At 42.4% G+C, this 20,042-nt stretch overlaps 1 long non-coding RNA gene across 2 annotated transcripts in view; it reads right to left on the bottom strand.

Annotated features, from left to right (window-relative positions):
• LOC311232098 overlaps window positions 1-19,233 on the bottom strand; it is a 46,498-nt gene extending 27,265 nt beyond the window's left edge. Inside the window, exons 1-2 of one of the 2 annotated variants that reach the window (XR_014619915.1) lie at window positions 19,165-19,231; window positions 12,437-12,518 (exon numbers count right to left, since the gene is read on the bottom strand). This is a non-coding gene — a long non-coding RNA (uncharacterized lncRNA). Of the gene's footprint in view, window positions 1-12,436; window positions 12,519-19,164 lie in introns of both variants that reach the window. The other variant, XR_014619914.1, reaches the window with a different exon arrangement.
• Window positions 19,234-20,042: the final 809 nt, after the last annotated feature.

The following is a 20,042-nucleotide window of genomic DNA, read 5'->3' as shown; positions in this document are numbered from 1 at the left end:
TTCAACTGGACGTACTTCTAGAATGATCTACGTATGATAGGGGTGCACCGATATATCGGTCGGGTATCGGTATCGACCGATAAGTGCCTTGTTGACTGCTATCGGCCTATAAGCTAAAATGTGCCGATAGCAGTCGCCGATAAATAACCATCAATTTGTGTAGCGTCAAAAGGCAAAAAAAAATATTCACTCGCGACCTACCTGCACAACGCCCGCCGTCCCCCACACACACACACACAAGCTACTGCATCAAAGTTACTACTAGTTATGATTAACAAGGCATTCGTTTTGTGGCATTAACTTATATAGTTAGTGTTACACGGACAATAACATCAGCATATTATTTACCCGAACGTAGCAAGCGTTCATACTAGCTCAGTTCCTTCCGTTGCTCACAGAGCCCTGAGTTTTACCCATTCTGCAATCTGTTAATAACGTTTTCAATCAGACACATGTATAGAAAGGCTTTGTTTTATTATAACATGGCAGTAGCCGATAAATATCCATCAATTTGTGTAGCGTCAAGACAAAAAAAGTTCACTCGCGACCTACCTGCACAACGCCGCCCCCGGCCCACACACACAAGCTACTGCATCAAAGTTACTAGTTATGATTAACAAGGCATTCGTTTTGTGGCATTAACATTATATAGTTAGTGTTACACGTTCATAACATCAGCATATTATTTACCCGAACGTAGCAAGCGTTCATACTAGCTCAGTTCCTTCCGTTGCTCACAGAGCCCTGAGTTTTACCCATTCTGCAATCTGTTAATAACGTTTTCAATCAGACACATGTATAGAAAGGCTTTGTTTTATTATAACATTAGTTGCAGTAAAATCATTATGCCTCATTTAAGTCATCCTGCAGAGCTAAAAGCTAAACGTCAGCCGCGCCGTGTTGTTCTAGAAATCCTCTCGTCAACTCAAAATCAATGGCGGACGAAAGCCGAAGTAAAAAATGTATACGGCTTGCCGATTGGTGGTAACAGCAGAGGCGGGTGCAAGCGGTGTGTGACGTAATTGGCAGAATTGACTGTCAATCAAAATGTCATTGGTTGAGACAATAGTATCTCGCTGCAGCCCAGCAGGTAGACCATGCTGGGAGAACTAGTATCTAGCTGCAGCCCTGCAGAACATACTGGGAGAGAGATAGTGCTATTTCTTGATGTTTCCTTTTTTTAAGTAAGTAAAGAGGCCTATGTTCATATCGGTGAGCACAATTTGTAAGACAAATATACAGTAGTTTCATAAAAAAAAAAAAATATTACAAAAAAAAAAAAATATTACAAAAAAAATGTATATTTAAAAAATATTTAAAAAAAATATTTTGCCACAAAAATCGGTATCGGTATCGGCCGATTGTGTTAGTTGAACAATCGGTATCGGTGGCAAATTTTCATATCGGTGCATCCCTAACGTATGATCTGATGATGACCGGATGGGCGGGGGATCGTTTATAATTCCGTGGGCAGCGTTAGATGATTCATCCAGAGTGGGTCATATGTTCATCATAGCAGTTTATATGGAATAAGTTAGAAAATAACGCTGAATCTTACCGTATGTTCCTCGCGCCGTTGGACGATCAGCGTGGAGTAGACCGTTTTCGATTATGGGATGTTGATCCTGATGAACCATTTCCAGGTTGTATAATACTATATACGTCCAAATAACGTTGTTTATTGAGTTAGGGCGAGCGATTGATCATCCAGTGTGTTGAGATGGAGTCCGGCTACCGATCGCAAGTGCCCGGAGCACATATGGATGGGCACTTCCTGTTTGGCGCGCCCCTCCCTCTTGGCCGATCTGCCGATCGGCCACCAGATGGCGTTCTCTTGAACCGCTAGAAAGTTGAGAGATCAGCACTGCGTCTCAGGGCTCCGGAAAGGAAATATGATTTCGATGACAGATTTTTGAAATATTGACATCAAAGACGAGTTACGGCGTCTTCGGCAGAATGAGCATGGCTCTGAATGACGTGTAAACTCGTCCGCGGCGGTTAAAGTGTTAATTAGCAATAAAAAGAAAAGAAAATTAAATACTTATTTTTTTTAAAAATGTCCTCACCTACGTGTCCCGCATTGTCCCGCAAAAGCAGTGCTGCTGTCCTGCGACTGAACCATTTTGACCTGGTCACCCTACTACAAGCGCGCACACACAAACAGTTTGTCATTTTTGTTCTATTAGTGATTTACACACTCAGTTGGTTCATTATAAAAGATAAACATGAAAACAAAAGGACCACAGTAATGAGGCAGGAGGAACATATTTCTTGGCACTATAATGGTAAAATTATTTTAAAAATGGCCCCTAAAAAATATTCTGTGCCCCTAAATTTCTCATTTAGGGGCAACTGTGCCCCTAGTGAAAAAGCTTAGCGTACAGCCCTGTATAACCTAAATATGAAACAATCACTCAAATAATCACCAGATAACTTCAATTTCAATCAAATATTTACTGAAAATGTGCAAAATAAGAGAAAAGTCTTTGAGGTAGGTACCAGACCAGACCTGGAGAATTTACGGCCCGCGGGCCACGTCCGGCCCTTTGGGTATCCGTGTCCGGCCCGCGGCCAATCAGAACAGCGTACCACACTTCTTTGAGCAGGGGCACGCCGCAAGTCCGCACTCCGGAATGCACTCCACTCGACACCTGGCTACTTTGCATAACAATAGCTCAGGTCGCCAGGTGTGTTCAAATACGCCGTCAGGTGTGATCAAATGCGTCCTCACACACTGTATAAAAAGAGCATTAAACTCACCAGTCACCACTGTACCACTGCCTGCAGCTAATGATCGAAATGCCATCTCACGCCAAGAAATGTATTTACAGAAGTCAAAGGTAACGCGGTGTGTTTAGTTTGTGGTACACAGGTCGCCGTATTCAAAGATTACAATTTGAAATCGCCACTACATGATAGGGCTGGGCGATATGGCCTCTAAATGATATCGTGATATTTTTTGGCCATATCACGATGCACGATATATATCGCGATATTTTGACATTTCCTCTAAAGCACTTAAAAATGCTTGATTTAACCCTTTGATGCATACAATTAGATTAGAATAAGTCCCTGCAACATATGTTTGCATTATTAAACCATGAAGATGCTTTAAAAAATAATTTAATGAAAATGTACTAAGAGTAGTCTACTGACACACTAATAAAAAAATTTATTTACATCTAAGACCATTTATATAAAAACTCTTGGGTGCCTAAGACTTTTGCACAGTATTGTGTTTTCTATCCACTTTAGCCAAACACACATATATATATATGTATGTATGTATGTATGTATGTATGTATGTATGTATGTATGTATGTATGTATGTATGTATGTATGTATGTATGTATGCATGCATGCATGCATGCATGCATGCATGTATGTATGTATGTATGTATGTCTGTCGTAGGTGATGACGTCACACTCGAATGTAAACAGGAAGAGTTTAACACACGGAGATGGAAACTGGATGCCGATATATATAGAAACTAATAACCAATAAATATGAAGTTATGTTTAAACTTGTTGTCAAGCGTCCTCAATATAACCCACCCCCTTTCCTCACGAATGGAACTAGTGTTGTGGAATCCACTTTGAGCGTTTTCCAGGGTTAGCAGCTAACGCTAGTTAGCTTAGCATAGTCCTCATGGATAACTAGTTAGCAGCTAACGTTAGCCCATTGCTCACGTCAATTAAATTGCATGTCATTAAAGGTCCGCGCTGGTCTGTCTAATGAAATTACAATTGCATGTCATTTAAGGTCCGCGCTGGTCATGCGTCTATAATGAAATGAGGACAGCTCTGCGCTAAAGCTAAAGTCTCATCTCAGCCGCGACAACATATACTCGATGTACACGATATAGTAATTTACTACATCTCATGTAGAACAAGCTGCGATACATCGAGTATCGCCCAGCCCTACTACATGACCAAACATGAAGAGAAATACAAGAACTTGTCGGATGAAGAGCGAGCGAGGGAGTCTGATGCTTTACTTGCTAAACTGCAAAACCAACAAGGACATTTTACAAAACGTTGCGCACCCAGAGAAGCAGCTGTCAAGACAAGTTATGTCATATCCCACAAAATCACCAGAAGAAGTAAGTGTTTTTCTGACAGAGAGTTTATTAAAGAGTGTTTGTTGGACTCTGCAGCACTAATATGCCCGGAGAAAAAAGGCGCATTTGAGAACGTGCCACTCTCCCAACGCACTGTAATCTGGAGCTTCAGCTGAAGAACAGAGCGGTCAACTTTGACTATTTTTCACTGGCTCTGGATGAGAGCTGCGATGTACGTGACACTGCCCAGCTGCTCATCATCTTACGTGGGATAACTGCAGACTTTAAAATCACGGAGGAGCTGGCAGTCATGCAATCAATGAAAGGGACAACAACCGGGAGTGATTTGTTCACGGAGGTAAATGCATGTTTGGACAAGTTGGCTGGTGTGACAACAGATGGTTGTCCAAACCTACTGGGAAAAATGTTGGACTTTTGAAGAGAATGCAGGATAAAGTGACAGAAATGAACCCTGGGCAGAAATTGACATGTTTGCATTGTATTATACATCAGGAGGTGTTGTGTAAGTCAGTGTTTCAGATGCAGACTGGCTGGCAGACCTTTGTTTTGCTGTAGATGTGACTGCACTACTCAATGAACTAAATGTCAAACTGCAATGCAAGGGCCTTTTTGTGCATGAAATGTACAGCACAGTGAAAGCTTTCATGAGAAAGTTGGAGCTTCTTTCAAGCCAAATGAAGGACAACAATCTTACCCACTTGCCAACACTGAAGGAAGCCACACTATCAGCTGATCACCTCCACAGATACTCCTCCAAGTTAGAAGCACTGCATGGTGAGTTTTCAAGGCTATTTCAAGACTTTAAAACAGTGGAGAGTGAAATGCACATGGTTTCCTCTCCCTTCACCTGCAATGTGGATAATGCACCCAGTGATGTTCAGATGGAACTCATTGACCTGCAGTCTGACACACTTCTGGCAGAGCACTTCAGGTCAGTCTCACAGCTCGATTTCTACTCTTCTCTCAAAGAGGAGAACTTTCCACACGTGAGGAGGCATGCTCAGAAGATTCTAGTCCTCTTTGGATCTACCTACATATGTGAACAGACACTCAGTGATGAAGTTCAACAAATCCAGATCCTCTATCACTGATGATCACCTCTGAGATGTCCTTCGCATATCCACCTCAGATATGCAGCCAGATTTCAATGCACTTGTTCAAGCCCAAGCCAGACTGGATTTCTCTCACTGAACAAGTAAAAAGTTACACATAGGCCTACTGTACACAGGCTTTTAACATGCTGCAAAACATCTCTTCAGTGTTTGTGAAGATGAAAATAAAATGGAACACTGATGTAATGATTGTTTTAGTTTTGACTGTTTATTACTTCTATATTTCTATACAGGGAACAAACTTAACTTTTTGACTCACCAGCCATTTGGCTGGTAGATTTTTAAAAGTACCAGCCGGGCAGATTTTTTACTAGCCAAAAATTATAAATAGCTTTTTAGTATATCGCCATGTGTTATTATTACATATAATACTCTCATATGCTATTTTCAATTAATATCATAAACAACATAAGGAATATTAGCATAATTTTGAGTGAACTGAAGGAATGAGTGTTAATAGTTTTAAATGCAAATAATTTATTGAAACATAGAAGTGGGGTCGGGACACACATTTTATTTCTATTTTTTAACTGTTTTAACCATGTAGTGTAGCACTTTGGGATCCCAGTTAACAAAAAGTGCATTACAAATCCAATCTATTATTATTATTATTATGTGTGGCTGCCACCCTGGCGGACATCTGTGCAGCGCTCCGTGGGCATAGATGTCCGAGGGCTTGCAGCAAGCCAGAGTTTAACACAGTTTCAATCAATCAATCAATAACAACATTAACCAGACTCTCGTTGCGTCTATTCTGCCAACGCTAACGTTACCTCTCATTGTGTATTCTACCAAGCAAACCCGGGTTTAACGTTACCTCTCTATATCGGCTGACTGTAGTATTAGGCTAATAACAACAACAAACTTAACACATCAGCGATCTTGTTGTGACACTAAACTCTCCGCTCGTGGTAAATTGGGTTGATGTCGGTTGTTTCATCAATAAATAAGGCAGAATACACAGTGAATCCATTCTTTTTTGTTTATTGCACTTGGTTCTGTCGCAAACAAATCCTGAATGAAATGCATCCTTAGCGAGGCAGTAAAGATGGCGGCGCGGCGTTCTGTTCAGAGGCTACAAAGTGTGACGCGTCGAGTAGGGGGTATCTGCAGAGCCGCAGAGCCAGGCTGGACCAATAGGGTCGCTTGGAACCGAGTAGGGTATATCTGCAGAGCCGCAAGCCAACTTTATTATTATGATAAAAAACAGCGGTGACGCGGTATTCAGCCTAACTCTGCGGTGAGCGTGATGCAACAGCGATCGCGGCAGCTCTAGCCGACGCATGCAGTGGATTTTGTTGGCCGCCAGATGGCGCCCAGGCCTTATTTTATGACGGCCAAACATTAAATCTACAAGCCTGTGGCGGTCGGCGTGTGACTAATTTGTACCCTGTAATATGTTTTTCATTTCAGTTTTCGTTTTCGAGGACTGCATACCAAAATACTATATACTTATAGCACATGCATAAGCCTGGTCGCTTTTGAAAGATAACATTCTGAAGTTTCAGATACAATAAAGAAAGATCACTTTCAGTACTAATGAAATAGAGTAATATAGGTCTGGAGCGTGATGGATGTAGGAAGGAAGGAGAGCTTGTAGCGGTTGCTCTTATATCTACTTGCTCTGAACCGTCTCCCTGAGGGAAGAACTTCATATTCGGGATAAAGATTAGGAGAAGGGTCCTGTAAGATTATCTGTGCCTGGCTGACCACTACTTTCTCGAAGATGGATTGGAGTGGCGGATACTTGGTGTTTCCGGTCACCTTCATCGCTGCTTTAACTAGCCTTTCAATCTTCGACTTACACTGTACTGTGAGCGTACCAAACCATACTGACATCCCATATCTCATCAGGCTTTCTAGGACAGCTTTATAATATGTGGTCATGATCGCTGTGCTCACACAAAACAGTCTGAGTCTACGGAGGAAATGCAGTCGTTGGGCTAGTTTGGAACACAGAACATCAACATGTACATCTTATTTCAGTAGATTATCCATGTGGATTCCTAGGTATTTATATGATGCAACCTGCTCTAGGGTGGGAATCACCAGTTTCATCACGATACAATACGATATCGATTCTTTGGACAACGATACGATATTTGCCGATATCACAAAGTCTGCCACGATACGATACAGGTGCCTGCGATCGATATGAGGCGATATTATGTGCCCATTTAACACAATCAGTCACATTTAGATCAACAAAAAAAAAGGTTAGGGAAATATCAATTGATGTTTTAATTTTTGAGCTCTTCCAGACATTTAAATGAAAAACAATCTATTGTTTTTAATACAAATAGACCTCCTGTTCACTTTTTATATATTGAGCTTTAAACTTTAAGTAAAATGTTTTGGAACTCACAACACGCAAGCTAAAACCCCTTCCTCTCCCAAACTTCCTACAATTGTTTTATGTTGCATGATGATCATGAATACATTTATTATGTATTCATGTTTAAATATCAACATTATCTGTCCATCCTCAGTAACACACACACACACACACACTGTCCCTCCCCCAGTCCCCACACACAGAAAGGTAGAATGCCCCCGCCCCTCCTCCTTCCCCTCTCCTGTTCTCTCACGGTTAGCTGCTTAGCTTAGTTAGGTAAGCAGCCAACGTGACGTTCATTTAGATATTTAACGTGACGTGGGCATAAAGAAATGGCGACAATGCAAAGCATGTTAGATGCATTTGACCCGTTGCGGGGGGAAAAACTGCACAGACTTATATATCGGGTCGCAAAATAGACGCTCTGTTCTGCTGTACAGAGCTACACGGAGTTTCACAATACTGGGCGCCGGCGGATATGACTTGCGGATTTTCAAAATAAGAATATCGCAATATGAATCGATCTTTTTACGTTGCATTGATCCTATTTGATTATTGATAATAGATCGATATATCGATCTGGATCGATGTATCGTCCCACCCCTATGCTCTATATCACAGTCGCCAATTACCACAGGGTAATGTACTCTCACTTCTCTGGGGTCATAGATCATCTCTTTGGTTTTGGTGGTATTGAGAATGAGATGATAGGCTTGTTCGAGATGGATTTCGGTTTGCCTCGACTAGTAGATGAGAGTAGCCGAGTGAAGCCGGGGGAGGAGTTAAAAAGGCGGACACTGCCGATTTCACGAGAGCCTCTCGCCTAGTCTCGCATAGCAGATACGCTTTCACGTCACCACACACACATTACACACCTGTCCAGCTCATTATAATGCGATGGCCGTGTGCAAAATTAGATCAGATTCAAATGTACAGCACACCATATACTGCTATAGTGGAATATACTATTCATATACCATAATGTATACCATCTTGTTGCGCGCTCCTGGCCGCACGCACACACAACACACTGCTGAATAATTCTGTTTTACATCAATATATATATGTATACTGTGTATATTGAGGCAAAACAGAATTATATATACAGTATTGAGGCAAAACAGATGACGCATGTGTGTATGTCTGACAGCTTGAAGTTTATCATGATGATATGATGATAACGCATAACATAATAAAGTTTTCAATCAATCAATCAATCAATCAATCAATCAATAAATCAAACGTCTCATAACTCCCTGGCTGTCACGTGGCTGGTGACTGACAACTTTTCTGAGCCAATAGGCGCTTTGCGCGACCGTAGCAAGTCGCTTCCCAGCCGGGAGCAGCCGAGTGAGAGGTACTGTGGAGCCTCGCTCTGAAGGCTGTGCGTGGCTCTCTCCCGCGAGAGTTCCGCGCCTCGCCTCGTCAGATATTCAGAGCAAGTCGGACAACATTCTAACCGTCATGCAACGCGCTTGGCGAGGCTGTAGTAAAACCTGCGCAGATCTGCGTCCGCCTATCCCATCTCGAACACGCCTATTGTCTCTCACCAGGCACGGACATCCCACGGGGGACAGGGGGGACATGTCCCTCCCATCCTGAGAAAAATAGGCTATGTCCCCCCCAATATATCACTGTAAACATAACTATGTAATTTCAATACAATTATTAATACACAATGAAAGAGTTTTTAAGTTTCCAAAGATTGCGACCCCCCCGCATTTCCCTCACAATGGTTTGATCAACTGCCTCCCAGCCCCAGCAGTCAGTGGTGCATGCAGGTAGGCTGCGTGATTTTTTTTCGTAGCCAAAGTTTGCGGAGACGCTCTCTGATTGGCCACTGACGTTTCTGGTCATGTGACATGTGCGGCCAATCGTGTGACGCCCGTTTCTTTCACCGGTTAAGCTTAGGCACTCTTTCGAAGTTGGTTAAGGTTAGAGTTTGTCTTAGAGCAGGGCGATAGAACACCAGCCCCGATTCCAAACTCTAACCTTAACCAACTTCGAAAGAGTCGCCTAAGCTTAACCAGTGATAAACTAGGCGTTAGGTAGTTTGCATGCTGTTCGAGGCGGAAATGGGCAAAGACACAGGCGTCACGCGATTGGGCGCACATGTCACATGACCAGAAACGTCAGTGGCCAATCAGAGAGTCTCCGCAAACTGCGGCTACGGAAAAAAATCACGCAGGTAGGCTACAGTCCGAGTCTGTCATTGGTGGCAGACCTTTCCAGTAAGTTGTTCAAACAAAGGATATGTTAGACATGTCTTTACTTCTACCACTCAATACAATAAAACAAATTTATAATCATCACCTTCTCTTCATTTTCGCTGCATTGAATTACAGGTCACTCTTTATGTTAGCTAGTGGTTAGCTGACGTTGCTAGCTGCTAGTAATTTCAACCAGTGTTTGTGTGTTTGACTAGCTACTGTAGCTACCTGGTATATCGAAGTCCATTATAGAATGATAGAAGATAATGTGATAGAAGCCCATCTCCTACTGTAAATAACCTGCACACTGGTAGAACATGGCAGACATTTTTTAAAACAGACATCAGAGCCTTTTTCAGTACACCAAAACACAAAGTAAGAACCCTAGTAGCCTAATATCTCAAAGACTAGTTGAAAAATGTTCATACGAAAGAGGTTAAATGCTAATGGAAATGTTTCATAATGATGTCATTAGGCAGAGCAGGCAAGAAATGGTACACAGACAGCAGAGCTGGGGACAGATAGGCAGGAACAGACTGGCAGAGACAGGGAGTCTCAGGTAAGTTTGTTGAGTTTTTGTTTGGCAACATTATTATTATTATATGGTATGAAGCTGTATGGTGCACTTGAGCTGACCATTATGTTAAAATAAATATGAAGTTTGGAAGGGGGCAGGAAACATACGTTTTCTTCATCCTGCTCCTTTTCGGCGATGGGTGTACCATGTTAAAAAAAAATATATATATGTTGGTGATATTGTGCAAAGATTAACTGTACCCCCATGTACGAAACAAAATAAAATTAATTAATGAACATTATGTTCTCCATTTTTTAGACTTGTAAAATATGGACATTTTTATTTAACCTTTATTTACCCAGGCAAGCAATTAAGAACAAATGATTAACATTTATTTGAACATAATTGGACAATGCCATGGATTGTTGCACTCTCAAAACTTAAACTGGTGACTGAACCACGATTTGTTTAAACAGACTACATAACATATCAAAGTGCTTGACTTAAACTTAAAAGTCTCTTCTAACATACAAAATAACTCTGTTCCTCAATATACATTTAACATATTACAACGTAGGCTATGTGTTACAGCACTACTTTTGGTGTGTCCCCCCAGGAATTGCTCTTGAGAAAATGTAATGTAATTATCCCCCCAAAGTTGATATCAGATTTGCGCCCCCATCTCTCACACCAGACCTGAAAGGAGTGGATCTCTTTAAATTAAGTAGAAGGGCAGTCGCCAGCCTTCAATAGGCTTAGAATAAGTTCAAGACATGATTGATAGGCTGACTGCTGCTACACTCATTTGGTGTTAGGGATGGGTACCGTTCACATTTGAACCGATACGGTACGAGTGTATATTTTCCCCAACAGAGTTTCACTTCCGCGTTCGGTTTGCGCGATCTGATTGGCCACTGGCGTTTCTCTCAGCGCCAATCGCGTTTACTCCTAACAAACTGGTTAAGCTTGGCGACTCTTTCGAAGTCGCTCTCTTTCGAAGTTGGTTATGGTTAGGGTTAGGGTTAGTTGGTTAAGGTTAGGGTTAAGGTTAGGGTTAGTTGGTTAAGGTTAGGGTTAGTTGGTTAAGGTTAGGGTTAGTTGGTTAGGGTTAACCCTTTCTCCGCCGATGACGTGTTAAGACGTCATTCCTCGCCATGCTTAATCTGCCAATGACGTTTTACAGCGTCTTTGAGATCAATATTTCAAATTTCTGTCATGGTATTCATATTTCACCCACGGATCCTTGACTGGTGCTGTAGGACTCCGCTCAACTCTCCAGCGCTTCAATACCACCACCTGGTGGCCGATCGACGAGTTGCCAAACCGGAAGTGGGGCCGGAAGTGCTTGGTGTCACCCCTATTCCGTCCGCCACTCGCAGGACTCCATCTGGACACACTGGACAATCGATCCGTTGCCATAACTCGATAAACAACATTATTTGGACGTATATAGTATTATACAACCCGGAAATGGTTCGCCTAGATCAACATACCATAATAGCGATCTTTTTGCTCCACTATCATCCCCCATCGCTACGAGGAAGCTGCGGTGAGTTTCAGCGTTTTTGATTATTATTATCCATACAAACTGCTATGATCTATACATCACCCATACTACATGAAACATTTAACGTCGGTCACATTGCATTATAAACGACCCACCCCCCCCCCCCCCCCCGGTCACCAGCAGATGATGAGTCATGACGTTTAGGACCTTGTACAATTGAAATTTTTTATCTGGCGTCAATCGCTATCAAACTGCATTTGATGATCTAATATGCATAAATGGCTATAACTCACGTTCTATGAAATACTGCAGAAAACGATAAAAACATATTTATACTCTATACCGTATTTTTGTATGAATGTGTGAATGAAAAAGTAAAACGTTCCTACACCCTGAACGATAGCTAATCGATGTTGAATGGGCCATAGTAATGTCAATTTAGCAATACAATTTAAAAAGTTATAGCCCTGCAAAGTAGGTGAACATCTCCATAGACAAATAGAGCTGGCAGACTGGCTACAAGGATGGATATAAGCGTGGCAGAGAAAGGGTTAAGGTTAGGGTTAGGGTTAGTTGGTTAAGGTTAGGGTTAGTTGGTTAAAGGAAAACTCCAACATTTTGGGAAATTAGCTTATTTAACATCTTCCCTGGAGTTAGACAAGAAGATACATACCTTTTTTGTCTCTACAATCATAAAATTTGCTGATGACACAGTAGTGGTGGGCCTGATCTCTGCCAACGACGAGAGGGCCTACCTGGAAGAGGTAGAGAATCTGTCACAGTGGTGTCAGGAGAACTGCCTCTCCCTGAACGTCAGCAAAACAAAAGAGATGATTGTGGACTTCAGGAGGTCGGGGGTCAAGGACTACAGCCCCCTCAGCATCGACGGGGCACCGGTTGAGAGAGTGAACAGTTTCAAGTACCTCGGAGCCCACATATCCGAGGACTTGACATGGACCACACACATTGACAGTGTTGTGAAGAAGGCACGACAACGCCTCTACTTCCTCAGGCGCCTAAGGAAGTTCCAAGTCAGTCAGAAGATCCTTAGGAACTTCTACTCATGTACAATAGAGAGCATCCTGACTGGCAACATCACCTCCTGGTTTGGGAATAGCACTGCACAAGACCGTAGCAGACTACAAAGAGTGACACGTTCAGCCAAACGCACAATTGGAGGGGGGCTTCCCACCCTCCAGAACATTTACAACAAGCGGTGCAGGGGGAAGGCTAAGAGAATCATCAAGGACTCCAGCCACCCGAACAACTGCCTCTTTGAACTGCTGCGGTCAGGCAAGCGATACCGGAGTCTTAAGGCGAGCACAGAAAGACTCAGAAGAAGCTTCTATCCCCAGGCCATCAGGCTGCTAAATGAACAATAAACACTATGCAACAACCATCAAATGCACACAACACACACTCACTTAAACAAACAACACACTGCAGCACCCACTCTCCACACTTTAGATCACACAAACACTTTATATTTATTGATAAAGGATTTGCACTACAACTCGTACACCTACTGTAAATTGTACGTAAATTGCACCTCATCCCATTTCTGCCTTGCACTATATAGTATTGTATATTAGTACACTGCATAGTATATTGTATTATGGTAACTCAGTTACGTTTATTCTGCATCGAACATTGTACATATGTCTATACTGAACACTGTGACCTCATTTTTTTACTTCTAATTTACTTATCTGGTCTTGCACAGTCTCTGGAGCGTAACAGTAAGAAGCATTTTGTATAAAAGTATTCTGTACTTCTGTATGACAACTATTAAAGAAACTCTGTGCATGCATTTATCTTTGGGAACAGTCGCTCCGTTAGCATAGCTTAGCTTCATCACTGGAAGTGAGGGGGGGCCGGAGCCTGACGTTCCCTACAGGTTTGTTGATATTCTCATTCCTTCAAAGGATCCGAACCGATTGAAGTTTATGGATACCATGACTTAAAATCCTCTTACCTTGACGATTAAAAGCCTCCCCAATTTAGAAAACAGTAATCCAATGGCTGGTATTGATAATATAATACTAACTACTGCACGCTCGGAACTAACCGGAGCTAACACAGAACAGGATGGTAAAGCAAATATAATGACTTCCTTTCTGGGGTTTTCAAAATAAAAGTGCAACGTTTATAGCAGCGGAAAACGTTTATTTTGTACATTATCTAACGTTAACACGAACCTAAACTAACTTTAGGTTAGTTGTAACGTTAGGCTCCGGCCCCCCCTCACTTCCAGTGATGAAGCTAAGCTATGCTAACGGAGCGACTGTTCCCAAAGCTAAATGCACGCACAGAGACAAAAAAGGTATGTATCTTCTTGTCTAACTCCAGGGAAGATGTTAAATAAGCTAATTTCCCAAAATGTTGGAGTTTTCCTTTAAGGTTAGGGTAACAGCCTGCTGGCGCTATTGTTAGGAGTAACGCGATTGGCGCTGAAAAAAACGAATCAGTGGCCAATCAGATCGCGCAAACCGAACGCGGAAGTGAAACTCCGTTGGGGAAAATATACACAATTTTTTTTTACAGTACCGAAATCTGGCACCGACGGATCTCACGTGAATCGGTACTTGGTAGTACCGACGTGATTCGGTAGGTACCTTTAAAAGTACCTAATTCGGTACCCATCAGTTAGGGGTGGACGGTATGGTCTAAAATTTATATCACGGTATAATCTGAAGCATAGACGGTAACGGTATATATCACGGTATCATCGTTTTTGATAAAAAAAAATTTTTATTTTATATATATATATATATTTTTTTAATAAAATATATATATTATATAATTAGACTTGTACTTGTATTATCTGCGAGACATCGCCACCACGCAACAAGCTCCACTGTCTGTGTGTACTCTAGTCTAGTAGCCTCCAACTACGGCCAGGATTCTCCAGAGCTGCATCTGGACCTATACTCGAGTAGCCTCGAGCAGAGCTACGGCCAGGATTCTCCGGCGCTGCACCTGGACCCTATTGGCATAACGTTACTTAACTGTGCTCAGCAAGCCCTCAGCTCGAATACGCATCGAATCAGTGTTATAAGACATTGATATCAGGAGCTATCTGTAGCTACTGCTAGCCGGATATATAACGTTAATACAACGCCTCAGTGAATTATTTAGTTCAATGGGACATTTCGTTTTGAACGGTGAACTAACTTGGGTTAACGTGAGCTAACGGCTAACGGAGCTATCATACACGTCTACTCTCTACTAGACTTGATGGAGCGTTTGTTGATGTCAGGAGCTATCGGTAGCTGGCCGACTAGATACCGTTCGGTTAGACAATGCCTCATCATGTATTAAACTAAAAGTGAATAGTTGACTGGGTCATTTTGTAACGGTAGCTAAGCTAACGTTAGCTCAGGGAGACGTCCCGTCCCACTAGACTACTAGTAGACCCGTGTTTACATGCGTGCGGGAGGGGCTGGCACTGCGCGAAGCCTCCTAAATAACTTTTTCCAGTTCGCACATATCTATTATCTATGACTAATTCTATCTATTTTTAGGGGCAAATGCGAGTGAAATAGTCGCGCTGTGGTTACATGACGTCATTGCTATTTTAGAGCTGCACTACCGGTTACACGGTATAGGCAAAATCCATACCGTAGAGCAAATTCATACCGTTTATACTGTATACCGTTTATACCGTCCACCCCTACCATCAGTGCACGTGAGCGGCGCGTGATGCGCCGCGGGGAGCGGAGCGGGCGGTTTTGACGTGAGCGAGGAGTGGGTTTTAAAATGGGTCGGCGCGACATCCGGAGCGAGAGTTCTCCTCCGCTCCAATCCACTCCGGGCCGCTCACAGTGGTTTAACACTGATGTAATATACATGTAGTACAATGCCAAAGCAACAGATGGCGATGTATAGGCCTGCCGCGATAAGCAATAAATCGATTAATTGCCGCGATAATTAAAATGAATGCAATGATTTTGACGGGCGCGATTAATTGCTATTTGCGCGTTTGTTTTAATGAGGCGGACCCAGTGCCCCTTGTCAGTCACTGTCCGTGTTGGGAGGCGGGCCGCTGGCTTTACTACAGAGCACAGCACAGGAGCTCCGTGGGGCTAACGTTACCCCTCATTGTGTCTATTCTACTAGCATTAACGTTACTCATACAAACAGAGTAAACACAGTTTTCAATCAATCAATCAATAACAACATTAACGAGACCCTCGTTGTGTCTATTCTGCTAACGCTAACGTTACCTCTCATTGTGTCTATTCTACAAGCGTTAACGTTAGCTAGGCTGTCTATGCTAACGTTAACGAGCATTAGGCTAACAAGCTGTAACGTTACCAGTCGCGTCTATTTGCTAACGTTAGCATTAGGTAATAACCGGTTTAAAATGGATGGTGATTACCTCACGTTGTGTCTATTCTACTAGCATTAACGTTACTCATACAAACAATCAATAGCGAGTTATATTGATCACGCTATGTACGATAGCCATGCTAAAACGCTAGCACAACATTAGCACCTAACCTAACAACAAGCCTTAACAAGTCAGCGATCTTTTTGCGAGACTAAACTCTCCGCTCGGTGGCAAATTGTGTTGATGTCGGTTTTGTTTAATCAATAAATGAGGCAGAATACACAGTGACTGTATCCTTTGTTTATTGCACTTGTGCCTGCTGCAAACATAATGATTATGAAATCCTAGAGACGCGTCTCTATTCAGTGGTCTGCAGTGTTTAACTTTCACATGACTTTTCTGGTACCCAAAAAGTACCTGAAATAATCACAACAATACTTCCGGTCCGGTCGGTGGGCTTCAAAATAAAAGTCTTAAACACCGGAAAAGACGGAGTGGTGGGCTTCAAAATAAAAGTTTTGGGAAATAAATTTCTCCAAAAAAAAAATTCTCTAACCGGTCGCAATAATATCGCTTATCGCGATATTTTCGGGGGCAATTAATCGCCCAGCAAAATGTGTTATCGTGGCAGGCCTAGCGATGTACAAACATGAAGGCCATTTTCAACCAATGAGAAGGGTGAACCGTCACTCACATCCTGTTAGAAAAAGTATATGACGCCATTGTTGTTGTCGTTAGCTTACATGCTAACGTTAATGGCAGCGACCATAGCATTGTGGCTAGGCTAGCTATCATCGCTTGGTAGAACTAGTGAATGGATAAACAACGTTATTTAACATTGCAGAATGGGTACAATACAATACAATACAAACAATTGTTAAGGGGCCCAGGGGGTGTAGACTGTTGTAGTTTGAGCTCATTTACCCCTGTAACGCCGTTTTGCCTCTATTACTGCTCTCCTGACGTTGTATCTTGCCATCTTGTGTTCTTCCATGTTGCCTGTCACCAGCCCGGTGTTGTATGCTGATGTGCGCACTTTCAGAGCCTCACGGACGGATTTGTCTACCCAGGGCTTTTGATTTGGGTAGATTTTAATTTTGGTGGAGGGGATTGTTTCTTCTACCAGAGTACAGACAGTCAATCACCGTTTCGGTGTATTCGTTAATATTGGCTGTGTTATCACGGAATACACTCCAGTCTGTGCATCCAAGTGCAGCTTGGAGTGACTCCTCTGACGTCACGGCCCAACGCTTAACCTCTCGCGAGACCACCGGCGTTCGCTTGAGACTTTGTTTGTACTTTGGCAAAAGAAAGATGGCGGCGTGATCGCTTTTACCGAATGGACTAAGAGCCTGTGACTTGTACCCATTCTTAAATTGCGAGTATACATGGTCTAATATGTTCTCGCCTCTGGTGGGACAGGTCACATGCTGATAGAAATTCGGCAACACCTTTTTAAGACGCGCGCTGTTGAAATCACCCAGAACCAAAATGGCAGCGTCAACATTAGCTGTCTGGAGTTTGTTTACCTCGTCGTGAAGTTTTGAAAGTGCGACCCCAGTGTTCGCGTGTGGTGGAATGTACACTCCGATGAGGATGATGGACGTTAACTCTCTTGGGAGGAAGAAGGGTCGACATTTTATCGTGATAAACTCCAGGTCTGGGGAGCAGTGGTTAGACAGTTCCTTTGTGTTGCCTAAATCGCACCACTCCTTGTTTATCATGAAGGCAATGCCGCCTCCTTTCTTCTTTAGTGACTCTTCTGCCGTCCGGTCGGTAGGTTACTCACCCTACTCATGTACAGTAGGCATCCACAGTTTCCACACTACACAGCATTTATAGACAAATAAACTCATCTCCTACTCTGGCTATTCAGTTGGTGACAGTCAAAGAGGCCAATACCCATGTGACATGAGGATACTAGTCAATTGCAAATAGGGCTGCACGATAAAATCGCGATCTCAAGTCATACATCTATGCGATCTCATTTCTAAATGACGACAATTCTGATGTATTTGTCAAAATGGAGATCAGTTGCATTAAAACACTCGCTTCTATTCCCCTATGCATTCACGTCACGCTACATTCGCGTGTTGACTTATTTGCTTCGGAACAATCCCAGTTGCGATCAATCACACTTACACGATGTAAAGCAAAACACGCTATTAATTCAACATTCACATTACTCCCGTTGCCATCATTGCGTCTGATGAAAAGTGGCGGCTGGTGAAAAAATATTCGAGGTGGGGCGGTGCCATATTCAATCAGTTTCAGTAACTACAGTATATAACCAGACCTGGTGCCATATTCAATCAGTTTCAGTAACTACAGTATGTAACCAGACCTGGTGCCATATTCAACCAGTTTCAGTAACTACAGTATATAACCAGACCTGGTGCCATATTCAATCAGTTTCAGTAACTACAGTATATAACCAGACCTGGTGCCATATTCAATCAGTTACAGTAACTAAAGTATATTCGTCAGGCGCCTAAGGAAGTTCCAAGTCAGTCAGAAGATCCTTAGGAACTTCTACTCATGTACAATAGAGTTTCAGTTTCAGTAACTACAGTATATAACCAGACCTGGTGCCATATTCAACCAGTTACAGTAACTACAGTATATCACCAGACCTGCAAACTGATAAGAGGTGAAAACAATGACATGTTTGTAAACCCCATTCCCCCAGAAGAAAATCGTTGTGATTTTAACATGTAAACGAAGCACTCAAGACAAGAAAATATAGGGGAAAGACAACCTTTATCCGGGTCTGACAGCACTACAATTTTCATATCATATAATGCAGAGGCTAAGACTCACTTTTTTTGCTGCCGGTAGAACATTGCGTACGAGTTGGAAGAGCCGTTGTGTCACACTAACCCTATTTTCAGACAATAGAGGCCGTCTACTCTAACCAGCTAAGCTAACAGTAGCCGCAGCTAAGCTAACACTAGCCGCAGCTCAGCTAACACTAGCCAACCACCGGTACCAGCTAAGAAAATACTAGCTCCTGCTACAGAGGGGGAAACTACCGAAATATAGCAGATAACAGTTAGTAACGAAAATACCTATTGCAATGAACGTGGAGCATCACCAGGAGGACGGGGCTCAGACGTCAGTCGCACTAGAGACACGATCAGCACAGAGAACTGCAGCAGCAGCAGCAGGACCACGTGACTCACTGCAGGAAGCCATGATACTGATGTCAACGTGGCACTGCAGCCCCGGAGACCAGCGTGTTTTCAAGACAGCGCCACCTACCGTGTTGGATGACAATCAGAGTGTTTGAGTACCTTGAATGTGAATCAGAAGTTGTATTTGTTTAATTTAACGTTAACAACCATTCCGAGGTGCGTAGAAGTTTAACGACCAAGGCAAACGTTTGCAAACTATTTCAAACGTTAGATTTGTGTTCACAGCAAACCTTTGTTCAAGTTCAAGTTTTGTTTTATTTGTCACATATAGGAGTGCATGTACATTATTACAGTGAAATGCTTGGTTCTGTATGAGTCTTCCCACCCGCCCACCCCCTCCTGATGTACAGTTTCCTCCCCCTCGTATGTATATATTTTCTGTTAGGATCTCTGTTTAACAGTACTGTAGGCCTATATTTGCATATTTTGTATGTCATAAATGTCATGATATATATCTGTATATCTGTATGTTGTGTATGTCATAAATGTCATTATGAATTGAAAATGGGGGACCCTGATGCAAACAAGACGAAAGTCTTTTTCTGGTCTGCATCCCCTTAACAATTGTGTGTATTGAGCCGTACTGTATTGTACCCATTCTGCAATCTGTTAATAAAGTTTTCAATCAATCAATCAATCAGCCCCCTGGGAATGTGCTTCATACAGTAAAAAAGTTAAAAGAATAAAGTCCAAACACTATACAAAGTATACAATATACAAATAAACCAAAGAACTGATTGTGGATTTTAGGA

This window comes from Notolepis coatsorum (genome assembly GCF_963971535.1).
Source record: "Notolepis coatsorum genome assembly, chromosome: 7".
Classification (NCBI taxonomy): Eukaryota; Metazoa; Chordata; class Actinopteri; order Aulopiformes; family Paralepididae; genus Notolepis; species Notolepis coatsorum.
This window is presented reverse-complemented; position numbering and strand designations above follow the sequence as displayed.